Source organism: Falco punctatus (genome assembly GCF_963210335.1).
Source record: "Falco punctatus genome assembly, chromosome: 6".
Classification (NCBI taxonomy): domain Eukaryota; kingdom Metazoa; phylum Chordata; class Aves; order Falconiformes; family Falconidae; genus Falco; species Falco punctatus.
In genome coordinates this window covers 49,862,121-49,878,507 of record NC_137585.1, presented here as the reverse complement: position 1 = coordinate 49,878,507, position 16,387 = coordinate 49,862,121, and the positions used below count along the sequence as shown (strand labels likewise).

The window sequence follows — 16,387 nt, the reverse complement described above, 5'->3', positions numbered from 1 at the left end:
GGTACTCAGTGCTTATAGGATTACTGCATTAGGCATTTTTTTGTTGGGGATACGAACAGGCTGGTAGGAAACAACAGGAACTGTAAGAGGCATATGCGGTGAAAGACCTCATACTTTCAGCCTTTTCTGCCTTCTTTAGGCAAGCCTAAGGGAAAAAAATAACTGTTTGTGGGAGGGACAAGAAAGATCCTGCTAAAATCCTGATCCTAATGTTAGGTTAATAAGCATTGGATTTCAATAGAAGCAATTACTCCAGAAGGAAGCAAATCGCAAGAGAGAGAAAAATGAGCTAAGAAAAATGGCGTAGTACAAAAAGAACAACAAAACAAAAAATCCCAACAGAAAAACAGAGATAGGAAACACTTGTACATCTAGATCAGTTTGTATCCCACAGCAGTATACATACATCTTCTTGCACAATTTCATACTTTGAATATCTATTTTTGACAGAGCAATAGAAATAAATGTAAGTTTCAAAATGAAGTTATATTTAGTAAAAATACACAGTCCCTGCAGACCACTGCCCCTCATGCATCTGCAGAGAAAAGACCACTTCTAACAACATTTCTCTGGCCAAGCAGATTTCCTTTGCCACCACTCAGATGAAAAATGTGTCCAGCTCTCCAGAAATGCTCTGCAGTTAGAGTCTCTGGTGACTCTTGGCAGACTCAAACCTATCAAGAATATCAAACAATCCAGCCAACACAAGTCTCACCTACAGCTGTAGAAGCCACCTTTCTGACCCATTAACTATCCCATAGCTGATCTCCTGGGAGAACAAACAGCAGACCTGGCTGCTGCCAAAACAGTCTCACTGCTTTCCCATCAGCTGCCAACACGGTTCTTCTCACCAGGAGAGCAGCGGAGAGCAGACAGCAGATGGCCTCTCTCCTGTCCACACATGATGCACATCCAGAAGCTGAACTCATAACACCATTTTTCAAACTAATATTAGATTCTTCTATGTTACTTCAGCAGAAGCACAATGATTCCTAATCGGCAGAAGCAATCACTGAAATTGTAAAGTTGTGTTGGCATTTGCAATGCTCTACATTTAACAAAAGACGCCAATAAGTTTTTGAGAAACTTTCAAAGGTTAGAACAGTAGCTGACGTATGCTGTATATCAGCCAAATACTTTACAGGAGATTACTGAGAAACTCTGAAGTTTATTCTGGACAGAAGAAAAAACAAAAAAATCAGCAAACCTACTGTATCCACTAGAGTAACTAAAATGGGTATCATCCAGAAGAGACCACAATTAAAATGTACCTTGCTTATGTATATGCACAAATATATGTATGTGTATAGACATGTAGATGTATGCAGATGACAGAAAAATGAGATAACGAACAGTTAGCAACACTGCTGTTTAAATTACCATGATTCAGGATTAACAGAGCATATGTAACTCAGCAATTTGTTATACCCCATCTGCAAAATCAGGTAGAGAGTAGTGAATCATTTATTATTCATATGTGGATCAAATTTTTATCCAGTTCTCACTTACAAAGTAATATGGTACTGCTATCCTTTTTCAATTTTAGAATGGTATTATTTTAAAGAACTAGCATGAAATCTGATTTATAAAAAGGAGAGCTGCAGCCCAAAACGCGCTGAAGCAAACTCAGCAAGGACCAGGAAACCAGCTGAATGTGCACTTCTAGTGTGACATTTTAGCCATCCCTGAAGAGATATGCAGGAGAATTATACACTAATACATAATTACCTTTAGAATTAATACTTAAGTTATGCTTTTGTATTTGATATATTTAGGACCAGTACATTATGTTAGCAAAGTTATTGCGACCATTCCGCATTTAGTCCTTGAATCAACACCTCAAATGGATGTTTAGGACTAAATTTAAGAACAATTTCTAGAGCAGTTATATAGTCACATTTCTGAAACTTGCCTCAGGCAAGACTTCAGCCTATCTGGTTTATCCAAAGGAAAGCTAAGATGAAATAGCACATTCCACAGATACCAGCAGACAGTAACAGATTTCATACTATCCATAATGTTTTAACATTTATTTCATTTTAAAATATATTTTAACACAGGCTGGGATTCATCCAACCTATCATTAAAAAAGTCTGTAATGTAAACATTAATCTCTGATCTCTTCATCTGGAGACCCTTTAGAGTTAATGAGCATTTCTAATAGTGCAAGTATAAACAAGTGGAGCATCTTACTGAGACATCTTTAAAAAAAACCCATGCAGTTCAAATTAATGTCTGTATCGGGAAAAGGTTCTGTGGTTTGCATTGTCTAGGAATTACTTTTGTCCTAAAAATCTATGAATAACTACTGCCTTGCATAATTCGTGGAAGCTCCAGTAAGCAATTTTTTGAAGAGTTAGTCTTTTTAATGAAAAACATACACTCTTCTTGATCCAAAGTGAAAAGCCACACATCCAAGACATCAGTCCTGCAAGGCCATTTGGTACACTCTGTTCTCATCCAATGAAGCAGGTGTAACAGTACTGAGGCATGTTAAGAAACTGTAGTGGTATCTACATTAAAACATGTTTGTAGCTGCAACCCTAAACTTAAAAAAAAATTGTTGAAGGCACACAGTGCTACCTGCTTCACAGCGAAATGAGTTGAAGACAGAAATACACTTGAATTAGGCAATCTTAGTTGGACATACCTTGTCTTTTTACGGTCCCTATTGTGTCAACCACCAGAAGAAATTACAGCCCTGAACAAAATTTTCTGAACAGCAAAATGGTAAGATAAATTACCTGGGCTGTTGCAATGTATCAGTGTATCAATCAATAATGTCATCTCTGCAAATTTGCAGCAGTTTTAATTGATACTGCTGTGCATAGTTCTATTGTTTGAAAAAAAATCTGTTGGCTTTATTTAAAAACAAAAATCTCAAAAGCACAATTAACTACACTGTTGGGAAAGCTGGTGCATATCCAAAACAGCTCACAGGTGAAGACCTGTGAAAAAAGACCCATTAAGAAGACAACGCTATACATTTACATTTCTGCCACACTGGCTGTTCCGTGAAGAGGAGCAGACCACTCCAACAATACATCTCAAAGGATAAGAATGTGGAGCAGCAGGAGCCAAGGCAGTTGAGTAATTCATCTCTCTTGAGAGGAGTTAAGACACGATTGCACTCTGTACTGGCTGGCACAAACTCTTCAACAACAATCTACTATGTGGAAAACAGACTGGCCTTTGTACTTTGTTTATGCTTTTCCCAAGAGCATCGCTCTTAAAATACTTCAGTAATTCAAAAATAAAGCCTCCAATACAAAAGGCAGCTGCAGAGTTACAGAAATTAATGTATAACAAGCAGAATGTATCCTGTGAAGGCCTTTTCAGAAGAATGTTGATTTGAACTGTTTCTACACATTCAAACATATTCAAAGTGAATTCTGCAAGACTGTTGAGAAGTATTTAGTTTGAAGCAACAGTTATATCCAAACACAGATCTAACTCTTCCATACTTTGGGGCACTGCAGTGCTTAATTTTAATGGGAATTGCATCATAGAAATACAACTATCTATAGAAAGCATTACCTTTGAATATCTGGATATTTAATCAACTTACAGAATATTTCAAAGAGCTTTCTTAGATGAAACTTATGCAGTAACTAACACAACACAACACCATTGCTTCTGCTGAAAACCTACCGAATGATATACTTGCCTCTCAACTTTCTCTTCAAATAGATGGGAGTCATTGCACTTGGTCATTTCACAGAACCATGTCTTTGAGCCAGACTGTGTGAGAGGCACACAGCAGGGACCTTGTGCCACTTGTCTGCAGCCAGAGAGAGCACTCCTCTGCTGCAGCTCAGCACAGCTCAGCATCTCTCCCAATCCTGAACGAGGCACAAACGACTGGCAGATCCTACACAAGGCTGTCTAATCCCATAAGGTCAGAGAGTAAAAGGGAGGCTGCAAAGTCATATTACAGATGCGCTGCCCTCCCCCCAGCCTTGCTGTCGTTTTACATGACAGGCACTGTTGAGAGATGGTGGTCAGAGCTATAAGCTTAGCATGTGGCCTGCTCCCTCTCCATGTCCCAGGAGATCAGGAGAGAGCCATGCAGGAGACAGCGGCTTACTCTCAGCTGCTTCCAGTGCTTTCCCCAGGGAAAAGTACTGGATGAGGCACTGCATGTATTACACCTGACCTGCAGGATTCCTGCAGCTACGCAGACACGGACCCACAGCACTACCTGATGGGCTTGTATGCAGGTGCCCTTTCCCAGCAGGAGAATAAGCAATGCTATCTGCCACTGCAGGGAAGTGCAGGCTCTGGCACTTCCACCTCCCACTCCTCAGTAAGGACCTTTGTCCTTCATTTTGCTTTTTTCCCAGCCCAAGCATAAAAGTAATATTCATCTTTACTGATGGCGGTTATAAATTAGAAACAGCAGGAGACTGTGGCCATTCTGAATGAAGACAAAAAGCATCAGGTATACCCAGCTGCTCCTGGAATCACAAGCTCATTCATACAGAACAATAAGCAGGGGAATGGTTGTTCTTTAATAACAAAGGAACTGCATGTGCCATGCCAATTATGGGCTTATTGGTAAGGAAAGTATGATGACACATATATGGAAAATTGAGCATGAGGAACAGTGCAACAAAGGTAGCTTAAATCTTTCTCAAACAGAAAAGATGGATGAGAATCATTTGATGGACTTAATCTCAGATACAAAACAGGTTTTAGGAATGAAAGATCTGTCTCATGAACACTTGTCCAATGAAAAAAGATATAATAAGGTTTATTTATAAGCACAGAGGACAGAACCACTATGAAAGTCTGCTTATAGCAATGTGCATTGCTACAGGTTTGAGAAGCACACTGTCCTGCATCACCACACAAGGCCAGCTACTAGCTCCATCAGATCTGGCTGATAAGAAGCTTCACTTATACCTGTAAATCAAAATAAGAGTGTAAGCACAGTTTCTGTATGGACCAGAGCTATTACAGTCTGGTATGATGCTAACCACAGTGCAATAGTATCCCCTACCCACTAAGGTGTGAGCTTTATCCCATACTAAACATACAAATGGTAAGACACTCATCAACTTCCAGGAATTCCGATCAGGCAACTGGAATCACAAATAACTATTAATAAGCTGCACTTACGTCTTTGTTAATATAGAAATCAGCTTTCCAGAATAAAACCAACTGAAGAGTTAGCTCTCTTCAGAGACTACAGAGCTGGAGGCCTGTAGCTAGCGGTGTTCCCCAAGAGTCAGTACTGGGTCCAGTCCTGTTCAACTTACTTCATCAGTGAGCTGGATGAAGGAACAGAGCATACCCTCAGCATGATACAAAACTGGGAGAAGGCTGCGCTGCCATTCAGCGAGATCTGGACAGGCCAGAGAGTTGGGCAGAGAGGAACCTAATGAAGTTCAACAAAGGCAAGTGTTCCTCCTAGGAAGGAAAAACCCCATGCACTAGTACAGGCTAGCGGCTGACCTGATGGAAGACAGCTCTGCAGAGAAGGACCTGGGAGTCCCAGTGGAAAACTAGTTGCCCATAAGCCAGCAGTGTGCCCTTCTGGCCATGAAGGCCAATGCTGCATGAGAGTGCATTAGGAGAAGCATGGCCAGCAGGTCAAGGGAGGCTATCCTCCCTCTCTACTCTGCCCTGGTGAGGCTGCACGTGAAGTGCTGTGTCCAGTTCTGGGCTCCCCAGTCCAAAAGAGACAAGAAAGTACTGGAGAGGGCCCAGCGGAGGGCTACGAAGATGATTAAGGGACTGGAGCATCTGCCTTATGAGGAAAGGCCGAGAGAGCTGGGCCTGTTTAGCTTGGAGAAGACCGAGAGGGGATCTTATCAATGCTTACAAATTTCTTAAGGGCAATATCAAGAGGATGGGGATGGTACCAGGCTCTTTTCAGTAGTGCCAAGCAACAGACCAAGGGGCAACAGGCACAAACTGAAACATAGGAAGTTCCATCTGAATATGAGGAAAAACTTCTTTACCTTGAGGGTGACAGAGCACTGGAACAGGCTGCCCAGAGAGATTGTGGAGTCTCCTTCTCCGGAGACATTCAAAACCTGCCTGGACACAATTCTGTGCAACCTGCTCTGGGTGAACCTGCTTTAGCAGGGGGTTGGACTAGATGATCTCCAGAGCTCCCTTCTAACCCCAACAATTCTGTGATAAATCAAGCTTCAAAGACTGAAATCATGCCTACAACATATGCCATTTTACTAGCATTGAGCAATATAGTATACAAAAAGTCATGTAATTTTAATTTGAAAACAGCCAAAACAGTCAGATAAATATCTGACTCTAGAATAATTAATTAAACAGTAAAATCAGAGATTTTGGGGTATTTTTCAGACAGGTTAGCCAGCAATTACTATGAAATTAATTCTGTTCTACTGTAATTTATTCATTAAATTCAAAGCAACTGAAGCAGTATGTAAAATAGAAATGCAAGGAGGTATTTCACAAAAAAAAAAAAAAACACCCAAAAAACAATGCGTAAGAAGAATTAATGTTATGTGCTTATATTTCACAGATACCTTGGGTTCAGCACTACACAAACATTCAACAAAACAGTTTTTCAATGTATCAGTCAAAGACATAATAGTTCAGACTTCAAGAAAGATCTGAGCTAGAGATAGGTCAATACCTACAAGAGTCACTATAGCACTACTCTGAGCTGGTGCTTTCCTTGTCCAGTAGCAGAAAATTAATGAAATTATATTAGGTAAAAGGTGCAGAAGTTGAACATGTCAGTAATAAATAACTTTAAGCCAAGGAATCATGTTTTGCCATTAGGAGCTGTGACTTCCTCTAGTCCTGTTCTACAACAGAATAGTGAATGTCACTTCAAGCGTTTAAAACCATATACTGAAAATTGTTTCCAAAATTCTATTAAAACATCTCTTGTTTATGTTCTTTCTTGAATGTTAGTCTTAGAAATATACATTAACTTCACACAATCTTTAAGTGATCTTTGAGGGGGTGGGGGGAATCACGCTCGCATACCCCTAAGGAAAATCTAAGCATACTCCTATAGGCAGCTAGATGGATTAGAAATCACTACGCCCAGTTGAGCTGCCACTGTTATTTCAACTGTCCATCCCACCAGACTAGCTTCGTCAGAGGCACATAATGTTGCTTATTGCAGTGTAACATGACTTTATAGGTAGCCTAAAGTTAGTCTACCTTTCTATAGTGAATACAATCATCACTGAGCTATGGGCTTCCTATTGTCCAACAATATATTATCTACAGAGCCAAGTCAGGAAGGGCTTTAGCCTGCTCTAACCTGATCACCCGTTACCACCTCCCACATTTCAAACATATATACATTTTAGAACTCAATAGGTCATATCTAAATAGTCAATGAAAACATAGATTGGGTCCTATGTTTTTGTATTATATCTATAAAAAGATTGTTTGGTGTGGCTTTCATGGCAGATGCAGTCTCAGAAGAACAGACTACTCCAACCTTCAAACAGGAACCGACAGATATACATATAAAATATCAATTCAAACCAGACACGTATTTGAATCAACAAACCTTGCCAGTGGACCTAATGCTACAATGTTATACTTCAATATAGCTTACATTTAAAAACTAATCACGTTGCTGAGGCCAAAAGCACAATACTGCTTCTGTGCATTAATTCAGCATAAATTTCTGAATTAACACTGTTTTTACCACTTTTTCCATTGCATTGGGACTAATTATTTGCTACTAAGAAGCTCATATCTTTCACTTCATTACTTAAACATGGTAATAAATTATTTTTTTAAAACTGTATATAAGAATTGAAAAAAGAAGTCACCTACCTCTAATAAGCTGGACTCTGTTACAATGCAGATCCAGAGGCAGTATCTAGAATTGAATAAAACCAGGGTTCAGTTATTTGCTCAACTCTCAATTTTTCAATTACCAGTTCTGTTAGAATCTGTTATGCGTACTTTCATAACATTCTCTTACAATCAGCTTTTCCCAGATGTTTCCTGTAGTTCATAAATATGTGGTTTTCCAGTTAGTCACTTTCTTGCATAAAGGTAAGGCATATTAAAAAAATCCTACCAAAATTAAACTTCAAAAGCAGCGTGAGCTTGTGTGGTTTTAGTTTTCCTGATTACTTGATATACAAGCTATTATAGACTGTCTTTAAAAATAAGCTTTGGTGCACATTTAGCTATTTTTAAAGTCATTAATACCTTGTCAGAAAAAACTTGATTCTAGCACTCACTCCTGCAATAGGTTACACTGAGATGCCTGCTCACATACACGCTGGTATACCATCATCAAACTCCTGCCTTCTCTTTACACATTTCATTCTACCTTTACAGTATCTCTTCTGATCCCTCTTTATGTTTGTCTCTATCCAGAACATTTTGGCATGCCCTTCCAGAATGATTCAAAACTCTTTACTCAACTTCAGCTTTGATTTCTTGCCAAACCTTCTCCAGTTCACAGCTGTAGATATTGTCAAACTACCTCCAAATCTCCATTTCCTCTCTTAGCACTTTGGCTGTAATATCCACTATATCTCCATATCAGTGGATCCAAGATAGGAACTACATTACGGTGTCACTAGCAATTTTTCAAACATTTCCAAGATTTAGTGCAAAACAAACACATCATATAACACAGAGTACTCACTTCAGAAGTTGGCTACATAAACTAACAGATTTACAGCTCACTCCCATGCCTGTATTTCATTTTGTAACTGTACTTCATCCCTATTATACAAAAGATTTTTGTGTTAATAGCCAAATGGACAATGATTCAAGTATGTGAATGTGAGGAAAGGAATTTTTTAGATATATAAGATCCGATTGCTATTTCCATAGGTGACATAAAAGACCCAAGCATCCAGGCTCCAAAGCTATACTACTTTGCAGGTAGCTTAGTCAAGGTATGTGTGCTCGTTACTCTATTTTGCTTGTGCTCCGATTTACTGTAATGCAAAATCAGATCTTCCCTTTAGTGATTTGATGACCATTTACAAGATTGAAAATGTAATAATTTTTCATAAGGCTTCATTAAATTTTGTAATTCTACTTCTTTCCACACACTGCATGCCTGTGTAAAGAGGCACAACTTTCTTGTGGCACCTTATCTCCAGAAGTTTAATGTCACAGTCTTTTCACTGTGCTGAGAGGAGATGATGATCACTGTACTTCCAGGCTTAGCCCTTCTTTCTCTTACAAAGTAAGTGTACATGCCAAGATACTGGGGTTTAATCCTGCTGCTGCTGCTGACCTGGACAGAATATCAGAATATTCCCCATCTATAAAGAACATTTCTGTTATTTCTACCTCCTATTAAACTATCCTGAGAATTGGTGGACAAAAATAATCTGAACTAAACTTACAGAGGAGCCATATATGCAAAAGGACTCACTTTGTCATGGCTACATTTCAGCTTTCATTCACTCCCTTGCTGAGTACATATTTGCATGGTCATAAGTCTTAGTGACTCTAAAAAGTGGTTTTCAAGCAACATATTTATCCCAGGTAGGAAGTTCTTGGGGTAACAAGTCACCGAGTACATCATCAGGATAACGCAATAATATATTCTGTCATTTTTCCAGCACTTAATATGAAGGTTGACATGTTTGCTTCATAGTTTCTTACCTGGGGTGGAAAACAAACTAGAACACAGAAAAAACAACCTCAAGGTTCTGAATGGTTTTATGAAATCACAAGCATTTAAGGAATGCCAACTTCTCATTACAGTTCTCTCAGTTAACGATGTATTTTTCTAAAGTAATGGCTTGAGAACTATTCCCTACTATATTCAGTGAAATATGCTAACAGTACTATACAATAGCATTTCTCTAACTTTCTACATATTATTTTTCAACATCCATTTGTGTTACACCAAACTCTGCACTTGTTAATAACTTTACACTCATTTCTTTCAACTGAAGCTTATGACTGCTGTGCAATGTAGGAAGCAGAAAAAGGTTAAAGAAATTAACAGTCATTAATTTAGTTTTCAACAGGGCAACACTTGCTTAGAGATAAACTGTGGTAGCTGTTAACACCTTCCTTCCCTTTCATCAGTAACTCTGAATATTACCATTCCATCATTTGTATTTCACCTCTGGAAGTTTTCTTCACCTTTAGTGAAGAAGTACTTCACCTTTAGTAACCAATGTATTACGGAAAATATGTACTAATATGTACTAATTTGATAGTACTAAAATGTACTATCAAAATGAGACAGTTGCTAAAATAAAAAGATTGTGGACATTAGGGAACTGGAGATGCATTTTCCAAGTGGGAAATGCAGAGGGACTACAGAAAAACTACACGACATAGAACTGTGTTGTTCTGATTTAAAACAAAACACACGAGTATCTAGAGCGGTGCAGTTATCAGGAAAAGATGAAATACTCAAGAACAGTCTGGGAAACTGCATATTAAATATGTTTATTCTTGAAAGTTTTAAACAGAATATAAATCTTTCTTGCTTATATAGTCAGCCTAGGACCATCACAACTTTTAAACTAATCTGCTGAAGAATACAGTGTATACAGGCACAGGGTGAGAGGAGGGGTCCTTCTAGCTCAGTATATTGACCCAGACAATGGTGAACCGCTGGATGCTTATGGACAGAACACTGGAAACAGGATAAAGGATTCTTGCTCCGCTGTGCTCTACATGACTTAAATGAGAGAAAAAAACTACACCAGTAAAACCAAACACAGATTCACAGCGGTCTAAAAGTGAAAGAGCTCTGTAGGCCTGTGGCCTGCAAATAAGAGAGAGACAGGCCTATAAACAGTATTTTTCTCTCTTTTATCCTCTAGAAAGAGAATTTGTTGACAGCTATTAAAAAAACCCTTTCAACAAACCAGACAAGTACTGGCAGTTTGAATGTGCCCAGGCAATACCCAGGCCTGGAGTTCAGCGATTCCTGTCCTGTCCTGCTCCTCAGTGGCAGGTCACATTGCTCAGACAACTCACCACCCCGCACCTCCCTGCTTGCAGATGGAGAGAGATGCTCCAGCAGGATTCACTCCTGGTGACAAAATAAGCTGTCTTCCACAGACAACTCGGAACCTTCACAGTATACTCCTCTTTCATGTTCAAGCAATGACACTGGAAGTCATTATTTGTATCTATTGGTACCTGAATTGAATCATTGAGTCAGGTGGGAAAACAGTGGTACTTCCACAAGATTTTTTTCATTTTATGAGGACGGAGAATATTTCATCAGGTGTTACAAAAATGTGATTTGATTATTTGATTATTTCAGCTCATAACATAATGAAGACAGATATTTTTTTCCAATTTTATTCCACTTTTCCCATTCACAGTGGGCTGTAAATGATAATGCAGTAATTTCCCTGAATCTCCATACATGAAAATTTATAGAAAACCACACAGAATTTTAGATCATTGCAGACCTAAATTCACTTCTTCAGCTTCAATCACAGTGTGAGGCAAGAGAGAGCGCTGCGATGAAAAAAAAATTACTGCTGAATTCAATAATGCCTAAGCTATCAAGAGTAGCTCTTGAAAAATGCCACTTTCAGTCTTTGCTGAGCAGAAGGACCCACCAGTTCAGCACCAGGCACTGGATGTGCACAGCAATGGCAAAAAAAGGCCATTATAAATGAACCCCCACTCAGAGAAATGCATTTTTGTAATACTTCTTATATATATGAAACCATTGTGAAGGACACTATAGGAGGAATATGTCATGCAAAACATCACCCATTGAAAAGAAACACGGGGAAAATAAGAACTTTACCAACTGAAAGACAATTGCTTTATTTACATCAGAACAATACTTGTATATCTAGTATCTACTTAGGAATGTCTTCTGCATACGAATACAGTATGCAGAGTCCTGCATAAATAAAAAGTGCAGTGCTTTTTATCCATGACAAGGAGCTTAGATTTTCCAAGCTCCAAAGAGATATAAACCTGTTACCTATCTAGAGATATTAGGGTTCAATTGAAAATGAATATGCTAGCTTGCCACACTAAAAAAATGTCCTTAGTATCAACTCTTAGGTGAAGCATAAGCAGTTTAGAAAACTTTCTAAAGGCAGAAATTACATTCAGATTTAAGTTCTGACTCAGAAGGTAAGGACTTCTGACATTTTTCTAGTAGCTTTTGTTAAAGCTGTTAGTGATAATTTGTCTCCTTTCCATAAAGCCTTTCTCTGAATTTTCACCTAATCCTTTTAAGTATCCATTTTCACGTTCCAATGCATATGACCTTTCACACAAGTGCATCACCAAAAAACCCAAAAAAAACAACCATGCTTGAAAACTGCAAAAAAAATTATGCAGCTTAGCTCTTTACGAGACTATTGTAAAAGTCACACCAGCTTTCCTTAAGCTGTGATGTTAACCTAACCAAGCTCAATTGCTAGAAGCCAAGCTTAGACTCATTTAAAAAACAGGTGCATTCACAGTATGTACTGGTATAAAAGTCTGCACTGGCATAAAAAAATTCAGTTAATCAGATGCAAGCTCAATATTCAGAAACTCTTTCATTCTAAACTTCCTTCCCATTTCCAAGGATCATAAAAATAACACAACTGAACTTTTGCGTAAACTATTAACTGTATGATCATGGAAAAATCACAAAATTATCTACAACCCTAGAATAAAAACAAAGGGTAGCACAGCACAGGCACAAGAATATACTAGAGGCATCAGCCTATAAATACAAATCATAGTGTAAAGGAATGAGTCAGGTAAAACCAGTTCTAGAGGTAGCAAACAGAAAAACAAGTATAATGTAAAACTGAGAATCAATGAAGAAAGCGCAAGTAAGACAACTGTGCTAGAAAACTTGTAAAAATATCTCCAAGTGGATTTCTGAGGAGGCATTAAGGGAATTCCATCATTAGCATGAAACATATTATGCTAATTACTCATCATTACCTCGGTTGTTTGCCTCTCCAGTTCTCCTTGAGAAGTACTGACAGCACCAGCCTGCAGACTCAGAAGATGCTGAAAGGGTGAGTGCAACACCAGAGAACAGGTACTAGAAAGTCCATGCCTTAACTGTATTATTAACTATAACAGTGGAGCTGGACTAATGTAACAGCTGTATTTTGATTAGAAAGTTAAGACTTCAGTAAAGCTAAAAATAAAGTCCTACCTCCACATATCACTCACTACGCCCTCTCCCCCTGTAACAAGACCACACAACCTGCAGCCCCAGGCTGAGCACCAGAGCCCTGCATCGACCAGAGCTATTGCAACGGACAGAAAAAAACCTACAGCTACCAGCACCGAGTTACAAGATCAAGCAATTTTTAAAATTGCTTTGGTTAATCATGCCAACATCTCATCATCTTTTACTAGCCTCAGGCTGTTTCATTAGCTATTGAGGTCTGCAAACAGGGGAAACTAGATCTGTGAGCAGTGGAGACCCAAGCTCTTGCCTTCCTACAAGGGAGTCCATTGCAAACCCAGGCTGTAAACAAGGCAACTTCACAGTGCAAAAGAGAATACTGTCAGTGTGCTAAGAGCCTCTGCAATGCTTGCTCCCCATTTATTCTGGATTTAACTCATGGTCAGAGCTGGAGTCACTGCTTTCACAAGGAATTAAAATTTAGTATCATTAGTTATGCATTCATATTGGAGATGCATCACAAAGCAGACACACAGATATGGCTCCTGCACTAGAAATTACAAAGGCTGTTATCCTGAAAAGATTTACATATAAGGAACTCTATTCATACAAGTAATCCTAAAGGACTGGGATCTTACTTTGTCTTTCTTCAGAAACTGAGCCTATATGAACAGCACACAGATAATGCCTCAACTTCCAATAGCCAGCCATTCATTTTTTATCATTATTCTACCACTTAGCTGTAGTGTTGCTAACAGGATTTCCATTTATATTAATATATTATTAAAATAATACACACAATTTGCATTTGAACAGCATATTGTCTAAAAATACAGCAGGAGATCCTCTCCATGTATTAGGAAATCTCTATCTTACCACTATCAGGCAACGATGTGACCCAGCATGGAGTATGAAATTCTGTTCAAAACCTTCTTCGTAATCCATTCTTTATGCAAGACAGAAATTGATTCTGGCAAGGCCAAGAAGATCTGCCTGTGGCAAGCTAAGTATACATATGAAATTCTGTTGCTATAAATATAAAAAAGGAAAATCAAAGATGCTTGCTATTTGACAAAGACACAAAGAAAAAGATTGCTCTTTTTGATTAAACATCCCTTGGTTCTAGAGAATCTTCAGGTTGGTTTTGCTAGTGTTCCAGAAATCATGTGGTAACATAAACTTTAGTTATGTAAATTACCGTCCTACCATACACTACAGCACTAGGAAACATTAAAAGTCCTTTATAACTGCCTCTGTGTGTGATATGTAGCGTTCCAGCAAATGTCTTAGCAGGTAACAGGTTAGCAGCACTCTAAACTGCAAGCCCCGTCATTTCTACATTACTTCAATGCTGATCAAACATCAGAAAACCAAGAAAATAATCTGTTTCATAGCTACCCTCACCACCCACGTACCACTTATTGACAGCCGGACAGTTAAATAAGCTTTTCTAAAACGACAAGGATATATAAATAGCAACCCATATTTTGAAGGAATTAGTAAATTTTATTCTGCACTCAACATCAAGAACTCTACGCCATTCATTGCTAAGTGAATTTTTCAAACTCTGACTTTACTGACATTTGTGCATCTTTAAACTGCCTGTTCACTGAAGGACAAAACAAGATCATTAGTTGCTGGATTTCAGTGATCCAGGGAGCACATTTGGACAGCACATAGACTGCTTATACATTGAGCACTAGATGCAGTAGACGTAGTATCCCTGTTCTAGCTGTATCTGGGTTTGGTCCCAACCTCAAATGAGTCAGACTTGTGTGAATTAATGGATTTCATTTGCATAAGCAGGAACAGCCAAAAAGTGAGAACACCTTGTATGCTAAGTTATTGTAAGTGTACCTCAATAACCAGCACTGCTGCTTAGGGTAGTATTCCCAGTATTGATTAGAAAGGATGTTCTTCACCATTGACCAGAGCGATTGCTAGCTTTAGTTCCTATTTCAGACAAAACGTGTCAGGAAGTGGAAAAAATCAAATGTTTGCTGACTCTCTCATTCTCATGTATTGTAGCACTACTATATTTGCTCAGAAAGATAACTTGACAGTTTGAAAAAACAGCTGCAACAGAAGCATTTGCCAAAATAAAAAGCATCAAATCAAAAAGGTTTACTGGAAGGGACCAAGCTCAAATGATTGTGTCCAAGTTTAGGTTTGTCAAAGACCTGTAAAATATTTATGTTAGTAAAAGAAAAAAATCAGCTTTTAACCTCGACAGTAATGTTAGGAAAGCATATTCAACCCACTCAGGCAGAGTTATGATAAAAACCCTGTTCACCTCTGGACACAGAGACCTTCAATCTGTCACTGTAGATTTTGATAAAAATGTTCCAAGAACTGCCAAAAGGTTCAGATTTAATTATCAGTGGAATCAATAGAAGGAAAGATTGCAGAGAATTATGAGTTCTACACCATTTAAGTTTTCTGATTGCTGACTTCTGGGCTTCAGAGGCAGCCTGCATTACCTTCTAAACTCTAATTCATCTGGTCTAGAAAGAGTAATTCATTTCCACTCCAGAGAACATAAAACTGTCACCACTTCAAAGTATGTTCCACAGGCCTGGATTTACTGGGGAAAGCAAGGAGTTGCATCTGCCCCTGTTTCTATCATGCAGAACACCAATTAAACGAATGATGTGATTTTTCATTATGGGATTTGCAGCTAGTCAGTGCATGCCCAAGAACTAAAAAGAGATCCGGATTTAGGTCTACTTATGAAAAAAGAAAGTGCATTATACCTGCTCTTTGGGAACAACCAACCAATTTTTACTTACGCCTGGATATAAATGGAGTAGGATTGCCTTAAACTTTCTGCCAGGTAGCAGGATGATAACTAACTTATTTAGTCTGAGAACTCAAACTGGAAGATGAAAAGAAAAATCACTAATAATTTTGCAGTCCTCAAGGTACTAATTTGTTTCTTTGACAAAATCAGATGGGATATTCACAATACCACTGCCACAAGTATCAAGTCTCAGGAGTAAATGTACTACTTGTTAAATGGTATGCAATACAGTAACTTTAAAAAGAAAAGAAAGAAAGAATTTGGGTATTAGTCTTTATTTATTGTACGTGGCACTGAACAGAACCTCTAAAAGTATGATACATCAAAGGCACTTCATTTTTATTTCTGAAATACTGTTAAGACATTTATCATCTTTATTAAGGAAAAGTACCTGTAAAAAAGGACAGGAAAAATGTATACTTCTAGCTGTACTAGCAAGTAAATATCCTTTTGTATATCTGACTTGTGTTTCCACATTGCTTAACAATTCAACTGTGCATAGTAAAACAAAATAC

The 16,387-nt window shown here is 38.3% G+C and overlaps 1 protein-coding gene across 7 annotated transcripts in view; it reads right to left on the bottom strand.

The window, feature by feature from the left end:
- CNTN1 (contactin 1) overlaps positions 1-16,387 on the bottom strand; it is a 249,875-nt gene that overhangs the window by 165,950 nt on the left and 67,538 nt on the right. For 4 of the 7 annotated variants that reach the window (XM_080392102.1, XM_080392100.1, XM_080392101.1 and 1 more), the window contains one exon: positions 7,795-7,840. The exons of the other annotated variants lie outside the window; for them this stretch is intronic. The gene's annotated coding sequence lies outside the window, so the exon portion shown is untranslated. The remainder of the gene's footprint in view (positions 1-7,794; positions 7,841-16,387) is intronic. 7 annotated transcript variants of the gene reach the window in all.